Consider the following 13,066-nt stretch of genomic DNA (forward strand, 5'->3'; position numbering starts at 1 on the left):
CACAAATGGGCTTACTACTTTATTTGCTTAATCAGTATATGTCTTTTCAGTAATTATAATTAATTCAAATCCCTGACGCACCTCCTAGCAAACAATGTAAAACCATCAGACAAAATGGAAATAAATAGCTTTACATTTCTCCAATGACGACATTCACTTTCATTCTGGAAGCGCGCACGTGAAATAGCTGGGGTAGGTGTTACTCTGTGCAGGAAAAAGCCACACAAAGAACCTGTACCTCTGGTGACAGAAAGAGGCTTGTCTACATCAGAAAATACATTACCTTTTTGACATTACGAAAACGATACAACAGCAGAGAGCCAACTGAGAAAGTTTAGGTTTACCAGTTTGCAAATGCATGTTGAAATACAAACAGCAGCAAGAAAAAGACGCACTGAATTATTATCTATCTAGAACAACATTTCCGGTTGAGAAAAATCATTTCTAACTATATAAAAATTTTAATTGAGAAGCAGCCCAAAAGAGTCTATCAGGCCTTTATCCCACATGTCTCTCAGATACAATGAAAGGAAAAGTAGCAGCAGAAAACTTTATTTTTACTTTTTAAGATTTTATTTTTAAGTCATCTCTACACCCAATGAGGGGCTTGAACTCAAAACTCCGAGATCAAGAGTCACACACTCTACTGACTGAGCCAGCCAAGCACCCCAGAAAATTTTATCTTCAAAACTGAGAGGTCATGGGGCACCTGGGTGACTCAGTCATTAGAGCACCTGCCACTTGATTTCAGCTCAGGTCATGGTCTCATGGTTTGTGGGATCGAGCCCCGCGTCAGGCTCCGCGCTAACAGCACAGGGCCTGCTTGGGATTCTTTCTCTTTCTTTTTCTCTCTCTCTCTCTCAAAATAAACAAACATTAAATAAATAAATAAATCTGAGAGGACAACAACATCCACCAGATAAAACTGTCAGCACTGAGTAGTTTAAAAAATAAAAAGCTCTTCATGAGTCACACTGCTCAATGAGGTCACTGGCCTAGCAGGACAAAGCTAACCAGCTCCAGAGCAGACAGCCTTAGTGGGAGGTGGGACTAGGCACGAAGACCCCATTCCTCTGAACACAGCCCCTTTGTGAACGGGCGGGTCACAAGTGCTGGCTGCCTTTTGTTGGGCACCTATCAGGGTCCAAGTACTTTTCATACATTGTCTCATTTATTGTCCCCAATAGTCCTATGACGAGCTCACTCTCTTTTATTTTTTTTATATGAAATTTATTGTCAAATTGGTTTCCATACAACACCCAGTGCTCATCCCAACAGGTGCCCCCCTCAATGCCCATCCCCCACTTTCCCCTCCCTCCCACCCCCATCAACCCTCAGTTTATTCTCAGTTTTTAAGAGTCTCTTATGGTTTGCCTCCCTCCCTTTCTTTTTTTTCCCCTTCCCCTCCCCCATGGTCTTCTGTTAAGTTTCTCAGGATCCACATAAGAGTGAAAACATATGGTACCTTTCTTTCTCTGTATGACTTATTTCACTTAGCATAACACTCTCCAGTTCCATCCACGTTGCTACAGAAGGCCATATTTCATTCTTTCTCATTGCCACGTAGTATTCCATTGTGTATATAAACCACAATTTCTTTATCCATTCATCAGTTGATGGACATTTAGGCTCTTTCCATAATTTGGCTATTGTTGAAAGCGCTGCTATAAACACTGGGGTACAAGGGTACAAGTGCCCCTATGCATCAGCACTCCTGTATCCCTTGGGTAAATTGCTAGCAGTGCGACTGCTAGGTCATAGGTTAGGTCTATTTTAAATTTTTTGAGGAACCTCCACACTGTTTTCCAGAGCGGCTGCACCAGTTTGCATTCCCACCGATAGTGCAAGAGGGTTCCCGTTTCTCCACATCCTCTCCGGCATCTATAGTCTCCTGATTTGTTCATTTTGGCCACTCTGACCGGTGTGAGGTGAGCTCACTCTCTTTTAAAGCTGGGGAATGAGAGATTCATGAAGTAGGCTACTGCAAATCTCTCAACTAGGGGGGAACATCGTGCGAACCCAGGTCTGTTCCACTCTAGACCCCTACCCCCTTGCTGAATCCTAGTCCTGAAGAACTCTCGGATAGGCCTGGGTATTTAGGGAAGGTCACAATGGCTTCCGATTCATGCCGCAGCCACCGTGTCAGTGCTGGAAAGTCCTGGACAGGGAGCCTCAAACACCCTTCTGGCTGAGACACACAGGAAGGCCCTCCTCCTGTGGCTCTGCCTGTCACATGAAACTCTGCAAAGCTCCACAGGGAGCTGCTACTAGGGAGGGACACTGGGGTAACTGCTTCTGGTGTTACCTCTTGTGTACAGGCAGAAGGCAGGAACTATTTCAGACTTCCTTGCCTCTGCGCTCACAGAAGGGGCTCGATAAATCTTTACTGATTATGTTTCAGAAGTAAAACATAAGGCAACACCAGCTCCATGAAGAGTAGGTAGGTGGGACCCTCTGCTCTAGTTTTCAAAAAGCAAGGGCCAAGCACCAACTGAGGGGCCCCAGAGAATCCTTACTCCTGGATTGAGAGTCTCATCAGGAATCGTGGGGTGTATCTATTACTAAATGTGGCTACGCAGGTGGCAGTATCCAAGGTGCTCTGGTGATGACAAAGGAGGCAAATAACAATTAGGTCCTTGGAGAGCCGGGCAGGCAGTGTATGACATCAACATGGCATCAAGCTCCAACACAAGCAAAAGGTCTGATGAGACAAAGGCTCATCTCAGGTTGCAACTCTCTGTGGAAACGGGCAGCCCAAGACCTGCTCACTTGCAGAAACTGACAAGGCACTCGGGTCCCTGGGTCTCCTGGGTCTCTCCTCAGCCCCCTGGCATTATTTCCCTCGTGTTCATCCCGAGTCTTAGTCTAATCTCCTCTGAGGTCCTAACTAAACCAGACATAGGGAGAGTCGGGATTTTATCTTATTAAAATAGATATGGCTAATTTGTCTTTTCAAATTCATTTTAAATTAAATTGGATTTCCTCGGAAGGCTGCTAGGTCAGTTCCCCTGCTGCGAATGCAGGACAAAGGTTAATTGCGCGCCCTTCACCAGCTCTTCTGCTCTCCTGGGCAGGCTCAGATAACCTGCCCCCGAGAGGTGGGGAAGGCTTTGGTTTATTGGGTGATAATGTTGCCATTAAAGCCATTTACCATTATGCCAAGAAACATTTTATTTTTTTTAACTAAATAACAAGATATGATAGCAATAACAAGAATGAAATGCAATTATGTTACCAACTGATGGTTAGTTATTCTCAAGCACAAAATCCAAAGAATAGGACTTCACCTATTTCCTTCCACAAAAGGCCCCAATACGTGCGAAAGTACGCACACTTTTACAACAAACTGTTTTCTGGTTCCAGTGTAAAATTCCATTAACATTTGCACTTAATTTATCTCATTTAAACTGTCTATGTTCATGAAAATTTAACCCAGTAATTCCCTGTTATACAAAGCATAACAAAGTATGAATATTTAAATACAATGTAAATAAAACACTTTATCAATTATATTTTTGTATTCTAAATTAGTGACTTCACTTAGCATGTCTGCCTTGCACAGCACCACACTATTTTTCAATTAAAGGTCCAGATGTTTCAAAGGCTCCAGTAGGCAACGGCAGTTATGAGAAATGCTTTATCTGCATTGTAATCATCACCACCACATCAGCTCCAGGCTGCATTAACATCCTCATGTTTTATTCCAGCTCCCTTTCTAACAGAGCAGGTAATTATACAACACAGCAGAGAAACACAATCCTAAGAGCTGGACAGTTTCCGTACAAGCATCCACCTGAGCAACACATCCTCACACACAATCTTAAAATTTGGGGGTACTGCTTACGAGGAACAGTGACCATCCAGAATATTTAAATAAGAGTGAATCACAGGCATACCAAGTTTAGCTTCAAATACTATTAAAATGCAGGATGCCTTGCACAGACACATTTATGTATACTGAAAATCACCTAGAAGTGTGTGTGTGTAAAAACCACTAGCATTCGTTACAATATAAGTCACTTCTACTCATTCTTAATGCCAGTGTCATCTCTTGAACAAGTCAATTCTATCTTTATCCAAAAATGACAATTCACCTGAGCTGAGACTGAGCAAGTATAGCAATTATCCAGTACCCATCAGATAAAGAAAACAATACAAGGGCAGAACAAAATGCAATTCTGACAGCTGCAACAAAAACACTATTGCATTTATTACTTAGTTAATTAAGTGACTCCCTTTCCCCAAAATGGCAAAGAATACCATATAACAAACACTGCTATGCTGAGTAAACACAGTGTAATCTAATGGGAAAAACACAGTAGTACCTCGCTGTTAAGAAAACTGACAAAAATTCCCTTTAATTATGATTTTGTAAATTATTCTACACATATTTTTGTATTTTGAAATATTCCAAGAGGAGATGCCCTAAGGAAGACACTATTCAAAAGATAAATGCCTTTTACAAACATTAAAACCTCTGACAGGTCAAATGCTGGCAGTTTCCACTTCAGCATCTGAAAGCAGACAGCTTCCATTCCTTTCTGAAGGAACCTTAGGTGGAACATTTTTAATACATCACCATGTCACTTTTTAATGTGCCCCAATCTATTAACCACATGGCAAACTAACAGGGATTTTTAAAATATGGGCTTTATGGCTTTGTGCTGGTGATTAATTAAATAAATAGCCACTGTTTCACAAATCATCCCTCTAATTAGTCTAAAACAGACACTTCGCAGTCACTGGTACTGCTGCCATCTGAAGCTCACAGAAGGGCTGGAGCGGTGCGGTGCGGCCGCGTCTCGGTACTTGGGAGCCCACTGTCGCGGGCTCCACGGCTGGCATCCCACCCTGCCACCCAGAGGCAGAGGTGCCATCGTTGCAGGTGCTGCAGTCAGCTGGAATTTGATTCCAGCTGCTCAGAAAAGATGTTCCCCTTAATTATTCTCCCTCACCCTAAAGGAAACAATGGAACAACAAAGGAAAAAAAGCGCCACCTCCAGCTGCAAACAGAAGAGTTTTCACCAACACTTTTGCTGGACTGAGGAAGAAAGTTGGTTCCGGCGATCTACTTTAGGAATAAATAGGGTGCGAGGTCAAACAGGCTGTCCTTAGAACTCAAAACATGTTATGTCATTCTCCTGAACTCAGATATCAAGCAATTACTTCCAAATTTTATTATTTAAAAGACCGAGAAGGTCACTCTTTTAAAAACTGATAGAATTCAATCTAACTTGTTTTAGTAGCATATTTTAAAAGATGGTAATTTCTCTGAAAGCAAATTAAAATTAGAGACAATTTTTAGTGCCAAGGAAAAAAATCAAATGGGAATATCTCAAGAATCCAATTTTCTTCAGGAAATACATTAAGTAGTTTCTTAATCTTGGTATTTCAACTTCATTAGGTATGTTTAGAGGAAGGAAGGAAAAATGGAAGGAAAGGAGGAAGGGAGGGAGAGAAGAAGAGAGACAGAGTGGGTGGGAGAAAGGGAGGAAGAAAGGGACAGAGGGAGCAAAGGAAGAAGAAAAAGAAAAGGGGGAGAGGAAGGGGGAAAGGGACTGAGAAAATTCAGTGGGGATAACACACCCAGTGTGCTACAGAGTATTCTGTAGAGAGGCGTCCTTATTTCCCCTCTAGGAGGCCATTTCTAAGAATGGGAGGAAATGGGATATGGTAAAAAAAGACTTGGCCCCTGAAGCAAGATAGACTAAAGGGTCTTATACTCTTGGCTACATCATATAATCCAGTTTAGCCTATTTCCTTCCATCCTGTACAAGATTTTAGCCCTTACTCTATATACCTACAGGGACAGTGAGATTCTGTGGGTAAAGCACCTAGCACACTCCTTGCACAGAGCAGATGATCACAAAAGGATGAACATGATGGTGGCCATGAGAAATGGGTTGAAGGCAGAGCCTGAATTACTTATTTTCACCCTACAGCACCTTTTTGAAAGAGCCAAGGTGACTGCAGCCCATACTGCACATGCTATGTCCCAAATATGAAAAAGAGGGACAAAAGCACAAAATGTACATGAACACAGAACTACCACATATGCTCACTGTATTGAAGAAAACCCAAATCACCAGCACCTAAGAAGAAATAATGTAGTTTCTCTAACTTTCATCTTCATTGGCCACAGAGATAGGGGAGGAGTGTTTCTGAAACTTCATGTTATAGAAATTGGAAGGAAAAAAACCGAGATTTCCAAGGATGTGGAGAAAAAGGAACTCTCGTACACTGTTGAGAAAGCAAACTGCTGCAGCCACTCTGGGAAAAAAAATACGGAGGTTCCTCAAAAAGTTAAAAATAGAATTACCCTACAATCCAGCAATTGCATTGCTGGATATTTACTCAAAGAATACAAAAACACTAATTCAAAGGGATACATGCACCCCTATGTTTATAGCAGCACTATCTGCAATAGCGAAGATATGAAGCAGTCCAAATGTCCATTAAATGATGAATCGATACGGGAGATGCGGTATGTACACACACACACACAGACACACACAGACACACAGGAATATTATTCAGCCATAAAAAAGAATGAAATCTTGCCATTTGCAATAACATAGATGGAGCTAGAAAGTATAATGCTAAGTGAAATAAGTCAGAGACAGACAAATACCATATGATTTCACTCACATGTGGAATTTAAGAGATAAATGAGCACAGGGAAAATAGGAGACAGAGAGGGACAAACCAAGAAACAGACGCTTGTTTGTTTTCGTTTGTTTGTTTTTGAGAGAGAGAGAGAGAGAGAGCAAGCGAGCGCAGGAGAAGCCTGATGCAGGGCTTGATCCCACAACCCTGTGATCGTGACCTGAGCCGAAATCAAGAGTCGGACACTCAACTGACTGAGCCACCGAGGTGCCCCAAGAAACAGACTCTTAACTGTAGAGAAATGATGCTTGCCAGAGGGGAGGAGGGTGAGGGGTGGGTGAAACAGGTGATGGGGACTAAGGAGTGCGCTTTGATGAGCACCAGGCGTTGTGTGCAAGTGGCGGACCACTACACTGTACACCTGAAACTACAATAACACTACGTGGTAACTATACTGGGATTACAACAAAAACTGTGAAGAAAAGAAAATGAATGGGCTTTGGATTCAACAAGATCTAGCTTGAAACCTGGCTTCACTACTTACTAGTTGGGCAAACTCAGGCATGTCTGTTCATCTCTGAGAATCCTCAGTCTTCCCATCCCCAAATGGGGAAAATAAGATGTACTTTAAGGGGAAGCTGGGAAGAATGAATGAAATAGCACAGTAGGCACTCTGGCATATATTAGACATTCAAAGAGCTTCCATTGCATTAGGTTGAATCGCATGAAACTGCTGACAGTCATCGTTTACAACCTACAAAAGTTGCAATTCCACATTGTTTCACCTACTACTACAGTCACTGAGACAGTAAGTAGGCATGAACTGGAAAAACAAGTGAAAATTCTCAAGAATGCAATGAATTATACTTCTACCAGAATAGGAAGTGAACCAACATATAAAAGGTGTTTTTTAAGACTGTTCATGATTCCAGTAACAGAGCAGCTAATATTTATTAAATACCTACTATAGGGCAAATACTATCCCATATATTTGACATCTATAATATTAGCTTAGGTAATCCCAAAAAACCTCAGTGAGACAGATTCAACCATTCTCCCCATTTTGCAGAAGAAACGGAAGCCTGGAGAAATGAAGTAACTTGATCAATCAAGGTCACACAGCTGGTAAAACCATGATGCCAACCTGGAGCTGTCCAACTCCTGAGCCTGAGTTCTTACCTGTCATTTAAAACTGCCTCCAAACACTGAAAAAACTGCTTGTTTTACTTTTAATAAAATTATGGGTGTTTTAGGGACTAGAATAGGCATTTCTCAAAAGAAGATATACAAATGGCCAATAAACACATGAAAAGATGCTCAACATCACTAGTTAGAAGGGAAATGCAAATAAAAACTATAATGAGATACCAACTCACACCCATGAGGATGGCTACTATCAAAAAAAACCCAGGCACAGCTGGGTGGTTCGGGCAGTTATACCTCTGACTCTTGGTTTCGGCTCAGGTCATGATTTGGGTTTGTGAGATTGAGCCCCACATCGGGCTCTGTGCTGACAGCTCCATGCTACAGCCTGCTTGGGATTCTCTCTCCCTCTCTCTCTGCTCCTACCCAGCTCATGTGCACACGTGCTCGCTCGCTCGCTCCCAAAATAAATAAATAAACTTAAAAAAAAATAAAACAGAAAACTGCAAGTTGATGAGGATGTGGAGAAACTGGAAATCTTGTGCACTATTGGTAGAAAAGTAAAATGGTACAGCCTCTGTGCAAAACAGTTTGCCAGTTCCTCAAAAAATTAAAAATAGAATTACCAAATGACCCAGAAATTCCTCTTCTGGGTCTATACCCACAAGAGCTGAAAGCAGGGTCTTGGAAGAGATATGTGTACATTCATATTCACTGCAGCATTATTCACAATAGGTAAAACATGGAAACAACCTAAGTGTCCATGGACAGATGAATGGAGAAGCAAAATGTGGTGTATATATACAATGGAACATTTTTCAGCCTTAAAAAGGAAGGAAATTCTGATATCTGCTACAACATGGATGAACCCTGAGGATTATGCTAAATGAAATAAACCAGTCACAAAAGGACAAGTACTGTATGATTGCATTTATACAAGATACTTAGAGTAGTCAAAATCATAGAGACAGAAAGTAGAATTGTGCCCGCCAGGGGCTCGAGTGAAAGGGAAAGAAAGGGGAGTTATTGTTGAATGGATGTAGAGTTTCGGTCTTACAAGACAAAAAGAGTTATGGAGATGGATGGAGGTGATGATTATACAGTAGTCCCTCTCTTATCTGCAGTTTCCGCCTTCTACAGTTGCAGTTACCTGTGGTCAGCCATGGTCCAAAAGCAGATGAATCCTCCTTCGGACATATTGTCAGGTCAATAATAGCTTTGGGCTACATCACAATTCCTACATCACATACCTCACTTCATCTCATCATGTAGGTATTTATCACTTTACAACACAAGAAGGGTGAGTACAGTACAATAAGGTACTTTGAAAAAGAGAGACTACATTCACATAGTCTTGTTTTTTTTTTTAGTTTTACAATTCATTTTAAGCAAGTGGTAATCATCAAGTTAGCAATGGTTATTTTCAAAAGTTACTACGCTAACTGTGCTGTCATTTCTCAAGGATGATCAGATACCTAGAGTCACAGACATTTCCCACATAAGATGCATAATATCAGTAATACTTGGTTTATCACCACAACTGAGAAAACCAGACCTAGGCAAAGAACTAGGTCTGGGGACATGTATGGTCTTAATATAGTGAATGTTTAGCCTGCCCTGATTATTACAAAATCAGAACAGCACGAATATTTGTAAACTTTATTACACTATAGTTACAGTTGTTCTATTTTATTATTGTTAATCTCTTACTGTGCCTAATCTGTAAATTAAACTTTATCATAGGTATGTACGTATAGGAAAAAAACTGTACACATAAGGTGTATCCACAGTTTTAGGTATCCACTGGGCGTCTTAGAACATATGTCCTGTGGATAAGGGTGGACTACTCTATGACGTTATGAATGCATTTAACACCACTGGACTATATACTTCAAAATGGTTAAGATGGCAAAAAAACAAAAAACAAAAACACCAACTTAAAAAAAAAAATAACTGTATGGCGACATGAAGCAAATAATTTACAAATCACTTTCTGGGGTTTCCAAAGGACAGACATGTCAGTAGGCAAGCAAGCCTCAGCAATGATAGTATTTCATACCAGCACCTGCAGTGAGTAGGATGATGATACATTCAAAGTTCCAGTGTAAGCATGGCATTCTAGGGTACCACTTCTCCCTTTTCACAGCGTTATTTAAAAAGGAAAAGAGGGGCGCCTGGGTGGCTTCGTCGGTTAAGCGGCCGACTTCGGCTCAGGTCATGATCTCGCGGTCTGTGAGTTCGAGCCCCACGTCAGGCTCTGTGCTGACAGCTCAGAGCCTGGAGCCTGTTTCAGATTCTGTGTCTCCCTCTCTCTGACCCTCCCCCGTTCATGCTCTGCCTCTCTCTGTCTCAAAAATAAATAAACGTTAAAAAAAATAAAAATAAAAAAATAAAAAGGAAAAGAAAAAATCAGACGTTTCAAAGTTTCCAGGAAAAATCCTAAAGTTTTAATCAGACAGCTACTGTGTTCCCATTATTTTATAGTCACACCTTTTCGCTCATTTATTTGTTCATATATCTATTTATGTTTACATTTCTTACTTCCTGAAACCTTTCATGTAAACAGTGAACAAGTCATCACAGAAAGGGTAATGGCACTGACAGTGGATGCTATGAATCTACTCCCTTTAAAAAAATAAAAATAAGTAAATAAATAAATAAATAAATAAATAAATAAATAAATAAATAAATAAAGAATTCAAGTCAAGGAAATCCCCAAACACCATGCTTTCAAAGCCAGGATGTTAAAGCAATCACACTTGCATTTAAGGCTTCTTGGAGCCGCCTCTGTGGCACCAAATTCCACCAAAGATAAAGAAGATGTTTGTGCTAAGTTGGGAAAGTGGAGACATCAGCATTTTTACCTTCAGACCATTATTTCTGCTCTCCAGACAGCACCTGATAAAGCATCTAGTGTCGTCTTCTGCACAGCCACTGCGCCTGTGAAGCCTGTGCTCGGGGGTTTCCCTGGGGTTTCCTTTCCGACAATTGCAGCAGAGACTCTGAGAGGGGCCCAAATGAGCTGCCTTAACCTTCCCGTAAACTGATATTTCCATAGAGGATTAAGACAAACATTTCAAATAAGCCAATTTCCTTTACTAAAAAACTAAAGCGACAACAGTAGTACCAAGAGAAATATATAAAGACAATGAATAAGACACACTTTTCTTGTCTTTCGGCATGCAAAAATATGAGCAAAAGGTTAGATGGGAGTGGGCTACACAATTTCCTGTTATCTGACGCTCTACATTGGAGCCTAATGAAAAGTTATATAAGAATTACACTGAGGCCCTACCAGGGGGAAGAGGAAAAAAGTCTAAATGCTTCATGTTATCTGATATATGCTGACGCTGCATGGTATATATTTCTGTATTCCTGTTTATTGTAAATTTTTCTATTCAGAAGAATGCAACTATGTCTCTTTTCTAATAAGGCACGTCCAGAACTCTAGGGATGCCAAACGGTTCCCTGTTGAACAGGTGAGAATGAAAATCCCTAACTATCCTTGAGGTCCCTATATAAGGGCATAAGCTTCCTTATCCTAAAATGTGTTAGGCAGTTCCCCTGGGCCACAGGAAGTCAGAATTCCCTTCGACGCAAAGGGGTAGGGATATATATGCTCCTGAACTAACAAAAAGGAACACAAAAGAAAAAGCTAAAGTGGAGAATATACTTACTACATCCAAGTCTTTAGAAAGCTGAGGGGAGCCAGAGGGCCTTCTTAGCTTTGGTCACCTGCCAAACTTCATACTGCTTGCCTCATCTTCTTCTTCTTCTTTTTTTTTAAGTTTTTTAATTTATTGGGGGGGAGGGGCAGAGAGAGAGAGACAGAGAGAGAGAGAGAGAGAGAGGAAGAGAGAGAATCTTAAGCAGGCTCCATGCTGTCAGCACAGAGCCCAACATGGGGCCTGGTCCCATGAACCATGAGATCATGACCTGAGCTGAAACTAAGAGTCAGACGCCTGACTGACTGAGCCACCCAGGCATCCCTCCTCTTCATTTTCTGATACTGTGGAGCCTTTCTTGCTTTTCCCTTTATGGTTGTGTCTCCCACATACCCATATTCAGTTTTACACTATTACATGTATAATGTGAGATATTTCACATTTAACACTCTATATTAACACCTTGAGCACTTCTGGAAAGAGAATGGCTAAAATTAAAACCAGCTAACATTTACTCTATGTGTCAGGTGCCAGGTTGAGCCCTTTACATATATTACCTCTTTTGATCTGCAAAACTGCCCTCACTCCATGATACAGATTAAAAAATGCTAAGAAGTTAAAGGAATCATCAAAAGTCACACAGCTAGAGAGAGAACTCAGATGGAAACCCAGGTCTGACAGGATTCAAAAGACCACAATCTTTAACTATTTTAATTCTCTTTAAAACCAATATATTTTTAAAGCTTTTTTTTTGTGAGGAAAAGCCTTTTATTTTGAATCAACATTTTCATGAAGTCAAGAATGATGATATATTTATGCATAAATTGTCTCTTTATATCTTGCTCTTCCTTCTATAATATTCTTTCCATAGCATTTAATACAACACATTAAAAAAATATGTTCTGTTTTACAGAAGAACTTCTGTTTCAGCCACATGGCAAAATATGTACCCTGACCAACAGTCTAACAGAAAACATCTAAAGATTTTGAGGAGCACCTGGGTAGCTCAGTTGGTCAGTGTTCGACTTTGGCTCATGTCATGATCTCAAGGTTCATGGGTTCAAGTCCCATGTCAGGCTCTGGGCTGACAGCTCAGAGCTTGGAGCCTGCTTTGGATTCTGTGTCTCCCTCTCTCTGCCCCTCCCCTGCTCGCATCCATCTGTCTGTCTGTCTCTCTCTCTCAAAAATAAAAATAAATAAGCATTAAAAATTTTTTTTGATGAAATACAAAAACATTAACTTTACTTAATTCAATAGGCTAGCAAGTATTCACGGAATTCACAAAGGCCCCAAAATTAAGTGACATGGGCAACGTGGGAAGAAAACAGAACACATTTTTTGCCAATATTGATGGTATTTGCCAAAGTGACATTAAGTGTCTGCTTTCTTCGTCAGATGGACACACAAGACACCCCATCCATAATCTATAACAAAGCTGGAACTCCAAAAACCCAGATGTGAGAGTAAATTAGAATTAAGGTCCCCTCACCTGACAAGGAACACTTGATGTCCAAAATAAATTTTTTTCTCCTGAGACTTTATAACCACAACCTTCACATAAGATTTTCATGCCAAATTCACATTACCTGATAGGTGGACCAGAAAGAGTCAAACCAAGAATTTAAAGTCATCCTGGGGAGTTGGGGGGGGGG

At 40.8% G+C, this 13,066-nt stretch overlaps 1 protein-coding gene and 1 non-coding gene across 8 annotated transcripts in view; both read right to left on the bottom strand.

The window, feature by feature from the left end:
- MAPKAP1 (MAPK associated protein 1) overlaps positions 1 to 13,066 on the bottom strand; it is a 243,021-nt gene that overhangs the window by 148,929 nt on the left and 81,026 nt on the right. The window lies entirely within an intron of this gene.
- On the bottom strand, positions 9,276 to 9,405 carry LOC128778728 (small nucleolar RNA SNORA72). Its single transcript, XR_008424454.1, has one exon. It is a non-coding gene; the product is annotated as a small nucleolar RNA SNORA72 (small nucleolar RNA).

The sequence above is a fragment of the Panthera pardus genome, unplaced genomic scaffold, assembly GCF_024362965.1.
Source record: "Panthera pardus isolate Hobbes unplaced genomic scaffold, ASM2436296v1 HiC_scaffold_20, whole genome shotgun sequence".
Lineage (NCBI taxonomy): Eukaryota > Metazoa > Chordata > Mammalia > Carnivora > Felidae > Panthera > Panthera pardus.